General features: G+C 39.5%; 1 protein-coding gene across 3 annotated transcripts in view; it reads right to left on the bottom strand.

Moving 5' to 3' along the window:
- The window catches only part of vegfc (vascular endothelial growth factor c), a 130,914-nt gene that overhangs the window by 27,375 nt on the left and 89,707 nt on the right, over positions 1-13,832 (bottom strand). Inside the window, exons 5-10 of one of the 3 annotated variants that reach the window (XR_006377399.1) lie at positions 2,431-2,492; positions 2,276-2,326; positions 2,057-2,140; positions 1,874-1,966; positions 1,666-1,778; positions 1,348-1,574 (exon numbers count right to left, since the gene is read on the bottom strand). The exons of 1 other annotated variant lie outside the window; for it this stretch is intronic. The gene's annotated coding sequence lies outside the window, so the exon portion shown is untranslated. Of the gene's footprint in view, positions 1-1,347; positions 1,575-1,665; positions 1,967-2,056; positions 2,141-2,275; positions 2,327-2,430; positions 2,493-13,832 lie in introns of those variants that run through there. One more of the 3 variants, XR_006377398.1, reaches the window with a different exon arrangement.

Genomic DNA, 13,832 nt, shown 5'->3' with positions numbered 1-13,832 from the left:
ACATCTGAATTGTTCTACAAAGAGTTCCATTTAATCTGCACCTGTGGCATACCATTTTTCACCTTTGAATGTGACGGCACAGACAAAGTTAGGCTCATGTTTAAAATCGTAAAAAACATACTTTGTGCCTGGCTCTTCCTTGGGGATAAGCTGTATGTAGCATTTGTATTAAGTGTCACTATGCAGGACTTCACCACTGTGCTGACAACTCCTCTTCCAAGAGACATGCACCCTTGTGTTTTTGTCTTTCTTTCTCTGTGGTGTGAGGTATAACCTACAAGATTTTTCACAGAAATTCACACGACTACATGGTGTAACACTGTATGTTGAAGAGCATTGTTTATGCATCTCATAGCAGTGATGTGACTGGCATATCCGCTTCCAGTCTGTACATTTTACAGTTTTGCCTGGATGACGGCTGCGGTCTGACAGACATACATTGCAGTAGTGTGCACACCTATGCAGTAGAACTGTACTATATGGTTTGTAACAGTACTTGCAGACATAAGGTGATGCAAAGAATCCTGTCTTATTTGTAATACCAAAATAATGTTCGTCGTGTAGATACAACCAGATTGTTGTAGGGTGTGGGGTGTCTCCGGTCTGAAATAACTAAATAATATAATCTTCACATCCAAATGACTCTCACATTTTGTAACATCAGAAAATCGGGCCTTGTGTTCATAATCAAAGCCTAAATCTTGATGTGGTTTTTGTGCAAAAGACAATTTGTCCTTTTGAAGTCCTCTGAAGGTGTAGGGATAAAAACATGAGCAAGGCACAATGAGAAACACAGATTGTTGTCTGTATTGTCTGACACATAAAGACAAGGTTTATTCTTCTGTATTATCTGATCATAACCCAATTTGATACAACCACTGCCACAGACTCTACAAATTCTAACCCATCATCGGTCTTACTTGTGTCGTTGCTTTAAAGAGCTTTGGCTACTTGCTCTAAAAACAGGTCTGCATTGTACTTATTGTCTGATACTAACATTGTTTGTACATCACTGGCAAGAGAGGGACCACATTTAACTGGCTACCTTGGAGGCATAATGAATAGTTATATCCAACACAGCCATGCAGCAAACAAATCCAACAAACAACAACAAAAAATTATTATTTCATTAAAATGTATTTGCAGCTAGAAATGGCTAAAGCCTCTTCCAACAAGATCCCTTATTGCTTGAAGGATATTATTATTGGAACCGATGAGTTCCTTATTGGAACGGACAAGTTCCTTAACTGAACGATTTGTCACTGAATTAGCATAAGCAAGGATACTTACATGAACAAACAGTTTATGTAAAGACTTTTCAAAGACAGCCAAATGTATATTGCTCACCGGTTCAGCAGTCTGTGTTATGGCATCATCATGTGTGGTGGTTCCTTGTACAAAATCAGAATGATGATATGTCTCCACACCAGTATTCGTAATCCGAACAGTCTCTTCAGACTGGGCGTTGGTTTCACAATCTTCTGGATGTTGTGTTATAAAGTCATTTTCATCCCAATACTTCATATCTTCTTCAGACCATGATTGTGGACATGAGTTCAGTTCATGAGATGAATCTGTAAAGAACACATAAAAACAAATGCAATTAGAATGGAAAACTTTGTTTTATTTTAAAATATGCACTGAACTATTTGGTAAAAGACATACCTTCTCTAAGTTTGGGTCATTATGCAGGAGGCACTCCTTTACAGCTATGGCTTGCAGAGTTCAGGTTTTTTTTACCACCAAATTTATTTTGATGAGGTTTTCTGCTAAAAAATGTACACAAAATTAATACTTGTAATTATTCTCTAAAAAAAAAGGTCAGATAATAAGTACAAATAAAAAAAACATGCAAAATGTTAATTGTACTTATCATCATTCTGTCTATTGTGATGTTTCAGAGGTCTATAATATTTGACCACGGTTCTGGAAGCATTCTCATTGACGTCATGATCATTGACCAAACCTGTAATACAAAATAAAAGAAATGTTTATTGTGTATAACAAAAACACACATTCTGTGGTCTTTCTAGATGTAAAAGAAAATACTGCTTACAATTGTTCTCCTTGTTGTAATGTTTCAGTTGTTTAGGACAGACTTCTCTTTTAGCTTTCTCTAGAGTTGGTCCATCAAACAAATCTACACAGCCATACAAAAAAAATGGTTTTACATGTTAATACTTTTCTTAATTCATTATATAACTTCAAGATAAACACAAAAACAAAGAATAACCAAATGGCAAAAGTATAAAAATAAAATTATACAATAACTCACCATCGCTAGTAAAAGCTCTGTCACTGACTTTTTCTCCATTGGAGGACACCCCTATTAAGACAGGTTTTAAGCATAGTGTCGAAAATTCATGTTGGTCTTTTTATACTGTTTTTCTGTCAACAAAAACAAATAAATACAATAATAGTTCAACTCACCATATATTAACACCATGATGAATGACTCCAGGAAATATAAAGATGCTCTTACATGTGAAGCACTGTAGAAGTAGTTTCAAAAACACGATATCCAAAGTAAAGTATCCTTATATACTGTATCTGTCTGCTTTAAAATACACCCCTTTTTGTAGGTCATCCCTCATTCACACCTTTGATAAAAGACAGTTATCCACATACACCACATCCTTTCAAATAGTCACAAGGATATATCATTGCAATGTCTCAGCATGTAAACACAAGTCCCTATTGTCCTTACAGAGCCCACCATAGCACACAAACCCTCATCGTGTCACGTTTTTTCCTCAGTGGTACAAATAGACCTATTTTAATATGAAACACCCCAGCCACCGTTAGCAGACCAGGAACTGTCACATTGTCTCTACAACATCAAACACCATAAACCACATCCACCCTTTGTAAAAGGACAAATTAAATTAATCCACAAAACATCCTTTCAAATCTACATGAGATGTTGTCACTGTGGGACATATTTTCTCTGTGTGTAAATATAAGACCCTGTTATCCTTGCAGAACCCCCTCAATAACACATCCAAAAAGCTTGATGACACCTTTTTTGTTCTCATTGGGATAAAAAGAGCAATCTGTATAACATACATCAAAAAGCCACCTTTTAGCAGACCATACAGTCACAATGTCTCTACAGCATCAAAAATCATATAAAAACATTTATACAGCTTCATTAACAAGTTAACCATCAGCCAGTAAAAAAAACAAATTAAATCAAATCCACAAAAACATCCTTCAAATCACCATGAGATCTTGTCACTGTATGCAATATTTTTCTACATGTAAACATAAGTCCCTACTGTCCATAGAGAACAACCACCATAGCACACACAAGCAGCATGAGAACACCTTTTTTCCTCATGGGGACAAAAGATCAATTTGAATACAAACACCCTCCCCAGTCACCCTTTAGCAGACCAGGTACTATCACATGACTCACCTGCCCTCTACACCACCCCATCACCTCACAAAAGTCACATGAAATTCACACCACATATCACACAATACATGGGTGCATGTGCACATGATATACACTTGCATGTTAGGATGCTGATTTTAGCATTTAGCTCAAAAAGGGACGTGTGCCCAGCTGCTCTCTGCACAGGAAGACATGCCAGCTAAGTTAACGTTAGCTGGGACAAGTTCAATCTGAAACCGTTGTGCACCGTTTTGCAAAACGTTTCCGACATATTTCCTCAAAACGGTGTGCAACGGTGTGAAACGGGTTTTGAGGTATGTTTTCTCTCGTCTGGTGGGTGTGTCAGAGGTATTACCCAATCAGCCCTGACATGTAAACATACGACATCGGCGTATTTAAAAGGCAGTGCAGTGCAGTGTGCTTGCGTACACAACAGGGTGTTCAACACAGCACCATTTCCATTTTAATAAACAAAGTCCTGACCTGAATCCTATTGAGATGCTGTAGCATGACCTTAAAATGGCAGTTCATGCTCAAAACCCCTTCCATTGTGGCTGAATTACAACAATTCTGCAAAGATGAGTGGGCCAAAATTCCTCCACTGCGCTGTAAAAGACTCATTGCAAGTTATCGCAAACACTTGATTGCAGTTGTTGCCGCTAAGGGTGGCCCAACCAGTTATTAGGTTTAGGGGGGCAATCACTTTTTCACACAGGGCCATGTAGGTTTGGATTTTGTTTTCCCTTAATAATAACAACCTTCATTTAAAAACTGCATTTTCTGTTTACTTGTGTAAACTTTGACTCATATTTAAATTTGTTTGATGATCTGAAACATTTAAATGTGACAATCATGCAAAAAATAAAGAAATCAGGAAGGGGGCAAATACTTTTTCACACCACTGTATGTGTTATGGCACAAAGGAAAGGTTTGATGGTCAGAGTGGCAGATAGGTATACACTGCAGGCTAGGGTTTATCCCCCATTTCTCACAAGTAGTCAACATCACGTTTCTTTAATAGTGACCACCTCGACCACAATCTTTCCCTAACCTTAACCAGGTCACTTTAGTTGCCTAAACGCAGCTACAACTTCACCATACTTTAGTTGCCAGGTGCAGATACAGTATTGTATGAATAATCATTTGAAAAATGTTGGCAGTGAACATAAAATTTCATCAATAAACGTAAAAATCGTCTAATATCAGCATGCTGTTTGGTGAGAGAGACAGAGCGATTGGAAAAAGAAAGAAACCTACACAGATACCTAATTTCCTAAAGTTTCCTAATACCTAAAACCATGTGCATGACATTTTAATGGTAAATAAATAAATAATACCCACCCCAGCCACAGCCTGTTCACCCTGCAGCCGTCTGGCTACAGAGCAGCTTCTTTCCACAGGCTGTGAGACTCCTCAAGTCATCCTCAGCACTCCACCATAAATAATAATTTTCTGTTTTGTTTTTTGTGAGTAGCATAAAGGGACTACAGCTTGTATTTCGTTGTACAACCCTGTATTGTACAGATAATATATAAATAAATAATATATATAAATAAATTAACCTTTAACCTTAAATGGATTAAATTAAAATAGTTTAGTTGATTAGGAGACTGGAAGGAAGCAGATTGTAGGCAAATAAACATCTTCATCAAATACAGGCCTCTTGGGTCAACTTCAGATAGGTGGAGGAGAGTCACTGATATCTTTCTGTGGCTACAGCAGCTGTTTGCACATGACCTTGGTACTTGTTTTCTCTAGTTTAATTCTTCCTGTTTTCTTTTCCCCATTCCTATTTAATAATTTTTCATTCTTTCATGTCTTCTTTCAGTCTTTCTTTCACCTAATTTCTTCCCCATTGACTGCTCTTTACAATGTCAGGGCCACCATTTCTTATAGCCTCTAAAGTATGCCATTGTTGAAGCTTCTAAAAATCATAGAGACTGTCATGATGGTCTTCTAGCTGTCTGTTGATCCAAGTAATACATGTGTTTTTGAAAGATCAGTGGATCATCATACTAGCTGAGTGTAGCTTTGGATAAGATGACTGCACATGTTTGCCTGTTATAGTATTTACTGCATTAGGTTTGCAATGAGTTATTGTAGCTAACGGGCAAGTACTAATTACGTAGCATGAATCAAAATAATGGGAAATAGATATAGATGTGGATTTTGATATAAAAGCTGTAGAAGACTAGGGCATTCCACTTTGTACTTTAATGAGCAACTCTTAATGATTTAAGAAAATCCCAGCTGGAAAATGATGAAGCATTAAAATCTGATTGATGGCAACATGCACACACACACACACACACACACACACACACACACAAATAACAACTTTGACAGATAATAATCATCCACATATTTGATACATGTCTTGTTTGCTAGATTACTCAAATATTCATGGTTCCCAGAAACAGATTCTTAAAGGAACATGTCAGTATTTTAGAACCTTGGTTGTTTTCTCATAGTTTTGGCCATCATTGATATCCATTATGATGATATTCTTACTCACCAGGTTAATTGTTGAGCTCTGGAACACAGCATCATCTCTATAATAAAGTCTAACAGGACAGAAACAGGTGCAGACATACAGTCAGAAAGTTGTAAACAAACCCCTCTTGGCAAACCTGTTTGATCTGTTTTATTACATTACTCCACTTATGTGGAGGTAAAACAAAATGTTACCACACCTGAAATGTAGATTATAGTCCCTCATTGCATAAAGAAACTGTGTAAGTAAGGCAGGTGCAAAATCGAATGGACATTTATAACAAACAGATTGGGCAACAAATTGAACATTTGCCTTTGTTTTCTCTTTCAAATCAGTTATAAAAAGCTATAATAACCAATAAGAATGATTTAAAGAATACTACAAAAACTAAACCCGGGCTGTACACAAACCCAAGTATTTCTTTAATGTTTTTGGTGGCCCCTTGACCTGTGGTCTAGCACCACCATGTCCACTTGTACACAAGAAATATTAAAATCTAGGAATCATATTACAATATAATGTAAATATCAGTAATGTAAAGTAAAGTATCTTTCCATTTTCCTCAGGAAAAGACACTGAAAGAATAGCTAAACCGACACTATATTGTAGGGTGTAATGAACATTGCAGTCTCTAGGGGCTAGAAGTAGTAGAATTTTAGTCTTGCTTTGTTAAAAGTGAAGGAAACAGTGTGCATACTACATGAGTCAAAAATCAACTAGGGCATGTGTTTGATTAGCAAACTATAAATATGTTTGTATTAAATTAATTTATTGTGTTTCGTGTTTGTTGGACATGACTAGGGCTGGGTATCGTTTAAAAAATTACAATACCAGTATCAAAACCAGTACCCTTAAAGTGATACCGATACCAATAGAATACTTAATTCGATACCTATCGTGTGAATGGAAGCATTCAGTTGTGTAAAATGCCACCACTCACAATCTACGACAATCAAAGCTATGACAACACAATCTCCTGATCGTGATGTCATAGCTTTGTGACTTGGGAAAAAAGGCCGGAAAAATATTAAAACGCGGGCATATACAGTGGGGAACAGAGGGTAAGCATTAAAAATACTTTATTTAATAATATGATAGGACATTTGAATTTTGGTACATTTGCATCATATGAAGGACCAGTGAAATCTAGATTAGCTAGCTATTATTAGCTAAATTTAACTTACTCCTGTTGATATGCTAATGTTAATTCTAGCTAGCATTAGCCAGCTCCTTTACAGAGAACAGCTAACCTTAGCTTCTAACCAGATACGCATGCATTTCAAACATCTAATGTTATAATATATAAGGTATACATAAAGTAAGTTTTTCCTTGCCACTGTCACCAAGTGCTTGCTCATGGTGGAAATTGTTGGGTCTCTGTAAATAATATTATTAGGATTGCGGTCTATATATATTATTATATATATATATAAATATAATTTCATTTAATTTAAATTGAATAAAAACTAGTCAGCCAACAGATAGCCTAACATTTATGTTCACATCCTAATGAAAGCTGTGGGGGCAAGTGGCACTTTCCATATAATCTTTAATTGTCACCAATTTACCAACGTAAATACAAAATGATGATCAGGTTTAATAACCAGTGGCCATGTTGACATTAGTTCTGTGCAGTCCTACATAAATTAGCCTAATGGTTGTGGGTTGAATCAGAGAATGAAAATAATTACTGTAAATATAATTAACATAAGGGCCATGATATTAAAATTTGTCCTAGGCCACCATATTAAAGTTTGTAAAGCGACCTCTAGGCAAAAGAGCCCCAATTGGTATTGCAATTTGTTTACAAGTTTAGTAACTTATTAACTTATTATACTGTGAATTTCTCTAGACCTCTCTTGGCAGAGCCTGTGGCCAGTAACTCCTGCCCTATATCCACTCAACTCCAACACGCACATCAGACCAAAACAAAAAAAATCATGGGAATAGCCTTCATCATAGTACTCAATTATCAAAGAGGAGTGTAGCAAACCCAAATGTTATGTTCTTATCTCTTTCTAGAAAATGTGACAATCAAGCTTCCTCAGAATGTCAATTCTGGTAAGTGTCAATTTATCCAGTGTTAGTAGTTCTGAGTCATGGACCATGGTTATAACTTGAATGAAAAATAATGACTGCTTACTGAGTACAGCATACAGTTCCTCATAGATTACCTTGTTGTCATAGTAGGGTCACACTCCATTGGGATTTCAAGTTTGAAGTGCCTTTTCCAGCAGGAGTCTGTGGTGGCCAGTGTTATCCTGTATGCTGTTGCATGCTGGGGCAGCAGGCTGAGGGTAGCGGATGCTAACAGACTCAACAAACTGATCCGTAAGGCCAGTGACATTGTGGGGGTGGAGCTGGACTCTCTGTCGGTGGTGTCAGAGAGGAGGATGCTGGCCAAACTACATGCCATCTTGGACAGTGTCTCCCACCCACTCCATGACGTGCTGGTCAAACAAAGGAGTACCTTCAGCGAAAGACTCATCCCCCCAAAAAGCACCACACAGCGCCACAGGAAGTCATTCCTGCCTGTGGCCATTAAACACTTTAACTCCTCCCTCTAAGTGTAGTCTGTATGACCCTAAGTCATTAAACTGGACATTGATCATTACATCTCTGCAATACTTGAAATGATTGTACAATATTCTGTGTTAATACTCCTGTGCAATATACTCTTTTCAATTTTGATATTGATATTTATTCATACCTCTATTACTGCTGTGCAATATCCTCCATCTCATAATAATCTTAATAAGCTACACTTAACTTAACAGTTCATGCACTATTACCTTATACCATATTATTATCATCAACCGGTATACCCACTTATTACTTCACACTTATTTTATACTTATACCCACTTGGTACTTAATTTATTTTCTGACCTGTATTATAGTGTATTATATTTTTTGTGTAGCTATTCCTGTGTGCACTGACATGATAATGAGCTGCTGTAACTAAAGAGTTTCCCCTCAGGGATCAATAAAGTATTTCTGATTTCTGATTTTCTGATTACAGAAGAGGTAGCTCATTAGTTTTAACAGTGATGCACACCAAATGCAGCCAAAGTGAGTGATGGGTTAAAGTGCCAGTGGTCTCAATTTGTTATACATGCTCCAGAACTTGATTTTGCCTAGTCTTTTTATAGATTTGGCAGGCTGAAATGTTATTTAGGCACTGGGGGAAAATGACATAGGTGCTCCTTGCCGTTTGGTTAGGGTTTTAAGTCTTGCCTAAACAAGCTGTTCAGAATTATTGCCCTTTGTGATGTCACACAAGCAGTAAATTTGTAACAATTCACTTTAATTTACAAACCTAAGGAAAAAATTATGTAAGCTAAATCTAAGGTAATGGGTGGACCTGATACCTGCCATGAACAGACACAGCCAGCTGACTGCCTAAAATGGTGGAAAGTAACAGACATAAACAGAAAATCTCTCCCTCTCCCTGTCTGTGGAGGAGTTGCCGTAGCCCTGCTGTTTATCATGGGATCATCAAGGGAAAGAATGCAGTCTGGTGGTGCTTCTACAGCTGTGAAAAGCACAAGTCTGAAATTTTGTGGCAAAACTGAAAAATAGTAAGTAGAGGGTTAACAAAAACTAGCGTAAACTCCAGTGAATGGTGTGTCTTGATCTGATATATTTGAAAATAAAAAAACCTGTTTAGAATTGCTTTGTGCCTGGAAATCCTGCTTCCAAGCCCACTAAACGCTGTCCTGTCCACGTGCTCCAAAAAACCTAAAAAATGTCACTGCCTCCATTTAATACATCTGAGTGTAAAAAATTATAATAAAAGTCCATATTCATAACCCAAAGGTAGACTTAGGCGACCATTACAAATTTGCTTTAATTAATCAATTAGCTGTGCTTTTTGGAGCTAGGAACACTGCCTACCTAATGTCCTGCCCAGTTTGTAAAAGTTTTTTTTCTTGGGTGTGGGGTAGCCAGGCTGGGGAGGAAATCATTCATTTAAAATTTGGTGTGTGCTACACCCACCAAAAACGGTGTGTTCAATATAATGGAAGAAAGAGGTGAGAGTAGGTTTTGATTAGGTTTGAGTAGGTTTTTGATCTGTTCCACAGATTCAAGGAAGTTGTATAAATTTGTTGAAAAGGTACATAATATGTCCCCTTTAATGTATTGTGAAATGTTTTAAATACTGTCAGAATACAATGGAAAACCATTGATGAAAGATTTTCTCTATTTCCATACTTATTAATAGGCTACAGCATATGGTATGTTCTTCAATACATTTTTACGGGTTTAACCTAATAACCTCCACCTCCCAGCTAATTTGCTTCAGCAAGAGGCTGTTTTGGGGAGTGGACTTTGTCACATGCGGACCACCCACTCCAGCAGTACATGTAATCATGGTGCTGAAAATTAACCTCTACTCCCCACTATTTAGAATGTTGTCAGTGTGCCTAGTTATGAGATGATGTTGTGCATATCTGGACCGCAGGTAATGACATGATATTTCTCTATGCACTTGTGCGTTTGCTCATATTTGCTCAAACTGGCAAAATGCACTCAGACACCAAGCACAACTTGATTATTTTAATATATATATATATATATAGTCTGGTAAAAAGCGCAAAAAGGTACACTTTGAAAAAATCCACTTAAATACCTCCATCTGTAATTAAAATGTTTTTTCGTGATAATCTTCTGTTACTACTACTACGCTACTGTCGTATGTTGCGTAGTGGTATGTGGACCCAAATGCAGATGACCAGGAAGTGGTATGAGGTGAAGTAGTAGGATGGCTATCGTGTTTAATAGGGGTGATGTGGTTTACAAGCAAGTACAGGCAGACGGGTAATGAACAGGCAAAAGGCAGATAGGTTACCATCTGGCAGTAAAGCAAGGGAGTGAGTCCAAGGTGGCAAACAGTTCACTGGGGAGCAGGCAAAATGCAAAAATCCAGGATCCAGCCAAGGTCCAAGGGAAACAAAGAATACAATACAACCACAAAACCAGGTACCACAAAAGGTGCACCAAAACGGTGACACACACAAAGGTCAGGAACACTCACAGGACAGGAACAAATCTCAATGCAGGAATCACACCAGGCAGGAACAACACCATGTATAACAACAATGATCCAACACTGAACAAAGAAAGAGACCCAGACTAAATACCCTAGGGGAGGTGAGACAACGAGACATAGGTGCAAACAATTAAGTAAGGACCAACAATCAAAACTAGAGGGAAAACAAAGACAGGAAGTAAAAGGGCCAGGTGGGAGACTTTGGGCGGACGATCTGGGGGCTGGACATGTGCGGAGCTGAGGACCTCGGGCAGATGGCCCTGGGGCTGGACATGTGCCAAGCTGGGGATCTTGGGCGGGACCTCTCTGGAGGCCAGCGACGAAGGCAAAGCCCTTCTGGAGGCCAGCAACGAAGTCGAAACCCTTCTGGAGGCCGGCAGCAAAGACAAAACCCTTTTGGAACCCTTTTTGAGAACCAGATCAGGGCCCGGCAACAGGACTGGCAGCTGGCGATGGGACAGCAGGACAGGAAGCCGGCAATGGAGAGACTGGTAGAGGAGCTGGCAGAACCAGTGATGTCTGGGAACCCGGAGCCTGTCACTGCGGCAGGATGCTGCTGCAATCCAGCAGAGAATTCAGTGGCATGCTGCAACCCAGCAGATGGTTCTGCAGCGTGCTATGGTCCAACCGGGGCAGGAGGCAGCTGCGATCCAGCGGCGACTAGGGATGGCTGCTGCGATCCAACCGGGGCAGGATGCAGCTGCGATCCAGCGGCGGCAAGGGGTTGGTGCTGCTGCGATCCAGCCGGGAAAGGAGGCAACTGCGGTCCAGTGGCGGCAAGGGGTTGGTGCTGCTGCGATCCAGCCGGGAAAGGAGGCGACTGCGATCCAGCGAAGAGTCCAGGGACAGGGGGCTGCTGCCACAACCACAGACAGAGTGACCGGCTTCCTCCATCCTCTACAAGCAGACACTTCACAGCGAAAGATGCTTCCAAAGCGGAACCACAATTCTTCCCAGCTTGGCTCGTCCAAAACAGACTGACCGCCAGCTAATACCAGTAACAAAGCCACCTCTCTTTCCCTCCCACGGACGGGTAAAGCAACAACTGGGCATCACATAGTGTAACAGTGTACTTGGCTAAGCATAGGAATGTTTAGTTAACGATGTGTATGATGTGTTTTTACTGAGGTTTTGTTGTGACGTGTTTATCAGTTAGGTTAGTTTGGTAGCCACACGCTACTGTAAGTTGACGTTGATGAAGGTCGGACCAAACCAAAAGGATTACAGCCATGAGCTCCGGATCGCAACAGCACCAATCCCTAGCCGATGCTGGATCGCAACCACCTCCTCTTCCAGTTGGATCGAAGCACACCGCGGGACCGACTGCTGGGTTGCAGTAGGGGTCCTCGTCCACCTGAGGTCCTCAGCTCCGCGCCAGGCCAGTGCCCGGGTTGCCCACCGGAGATCCTCAACTCCACCCTGGTTCAACTACCGGGTCGTCCGCCCGAGATCCTCCGTAACACCCAGGACCAGGCTCCTGGTCATCCGTCCGAGGCACCCAGCTCCACACCTGTCCAGGCTCCAGGTTGTCCGTCCGCGGCTCCCAACACCACACCTGTCCAGGCTCTGGGTTGTCCACCCAAAGTTCCCAGCTCTGCACATGCCCAAACATGCCGTCCGCCTGGATCAACCCGCTCCCTGTGGTGGAGGGACGACCACCGTCGGCGGGGTTTTTCAGCCCTCAGGAGCTGGTTTCTTTATTGTTGCACAAGAGTGAGTAATTTGGCAACCTCTGCTATGTTGAACTCCAAATCCTTCAACCTACTAGCATCAATGGTAATTATGGTTACAGTTATTAATTTAATTATTAATCTAAGTTCCAAATTGATAGTTTAGTGTATTTTATGAGACTCAATCAATTAATTGGCTATCATTTCTCTTCTTTAAGAAGAGTGTTGTCCCCGAGGACTTTATTCATTAAAATTATTTAGGATTATCTTTGATAATTCTGCCATAATTAATTGATCACACCTACACAAGTGGCTGCCCCATTAAACCATTGCAAATCACAACACTAGTCATCACAATTTGGATGTAATGTTATGTGTTATTTCCATGGAGTCTAACGTTAGCTAGCGCACTTATTATTCCAAATTCCACTTGTATAACATTACTGATGTTAGGGCTCTGGGACTACTTGTTTAACGTTACTAACGTTAATGTCACCATTTTGCCGACCATTATAACAGAAGTTGAGCTCTCTCTGAACTTAACGTTAGCACCTGATGGTTCCATATTCTTTATGCTAAAATAATATTAGCAAGGCTAATACTGTAATAGCCACGACATAATAAAGCTTTTGGATTTGTTTTTGAACATGAGACTAATTCAAGAAACAAATGTTTAGACATTTAACCAAGCTAAAATGGACCTAGTTACTTACTGGTTACAGTAGCCTAATTATGTTGCTTGAGAAGGGGGCAAATGTCAATCTCAGTGAACATAACAGAAGCTGAATTTAAATTACCTTGTGACAGTTTTTCTGTTAGTTTTAGGATCTAGGTGACAAGTTTGCTTTTATTCATGTCACTTTCCACTGAAACCATTCAGTGAGCCCTGGTGCCCAGAAGCAACTGCATTTGATATGTTTTTATTCAGGTTTTTCCTTTAATTTGTCCCCCAAGATGTATGCCGAATGTTCACATATAGCAAGTACAGTGCTATATGTGAACATTCGGCATACATCTTGGTTTCCTGTTCAAAAATGTTTATATTTTTGGTAAAAGACTAAAATACACTGCATTGCCACAGATATTCTTGACAAATCTTCTACAATATAAATATATATAAATATAAATATAAACATAGCTGCATAGCAGCAATGAGATGGGACAGGACAGGGATATTTGCAATCTGTAGAAGATGAATAAGGCTGACAATTTCTGAAAA

This window comes from Siniperca chuatsi, linkage group LG3, assembly GCF_020085105.1.
Source record: "Siniperca chuatsi isolate FFG_IHB_CAS linkage group LG3, ASM2008510v1, whole genome shotgun sequence".
Lineage (NCBI taxonomy): Eukaryota > Metazoa > Chordata > Actinopteri > Centrarchiformes > Sinipercidae > Siniperca > Siniperca chuatsi.
Note: the sequence above shows the minus strand (reverse complement) of the source record. Positions and strands in the feature narration are given on the sequence as shown.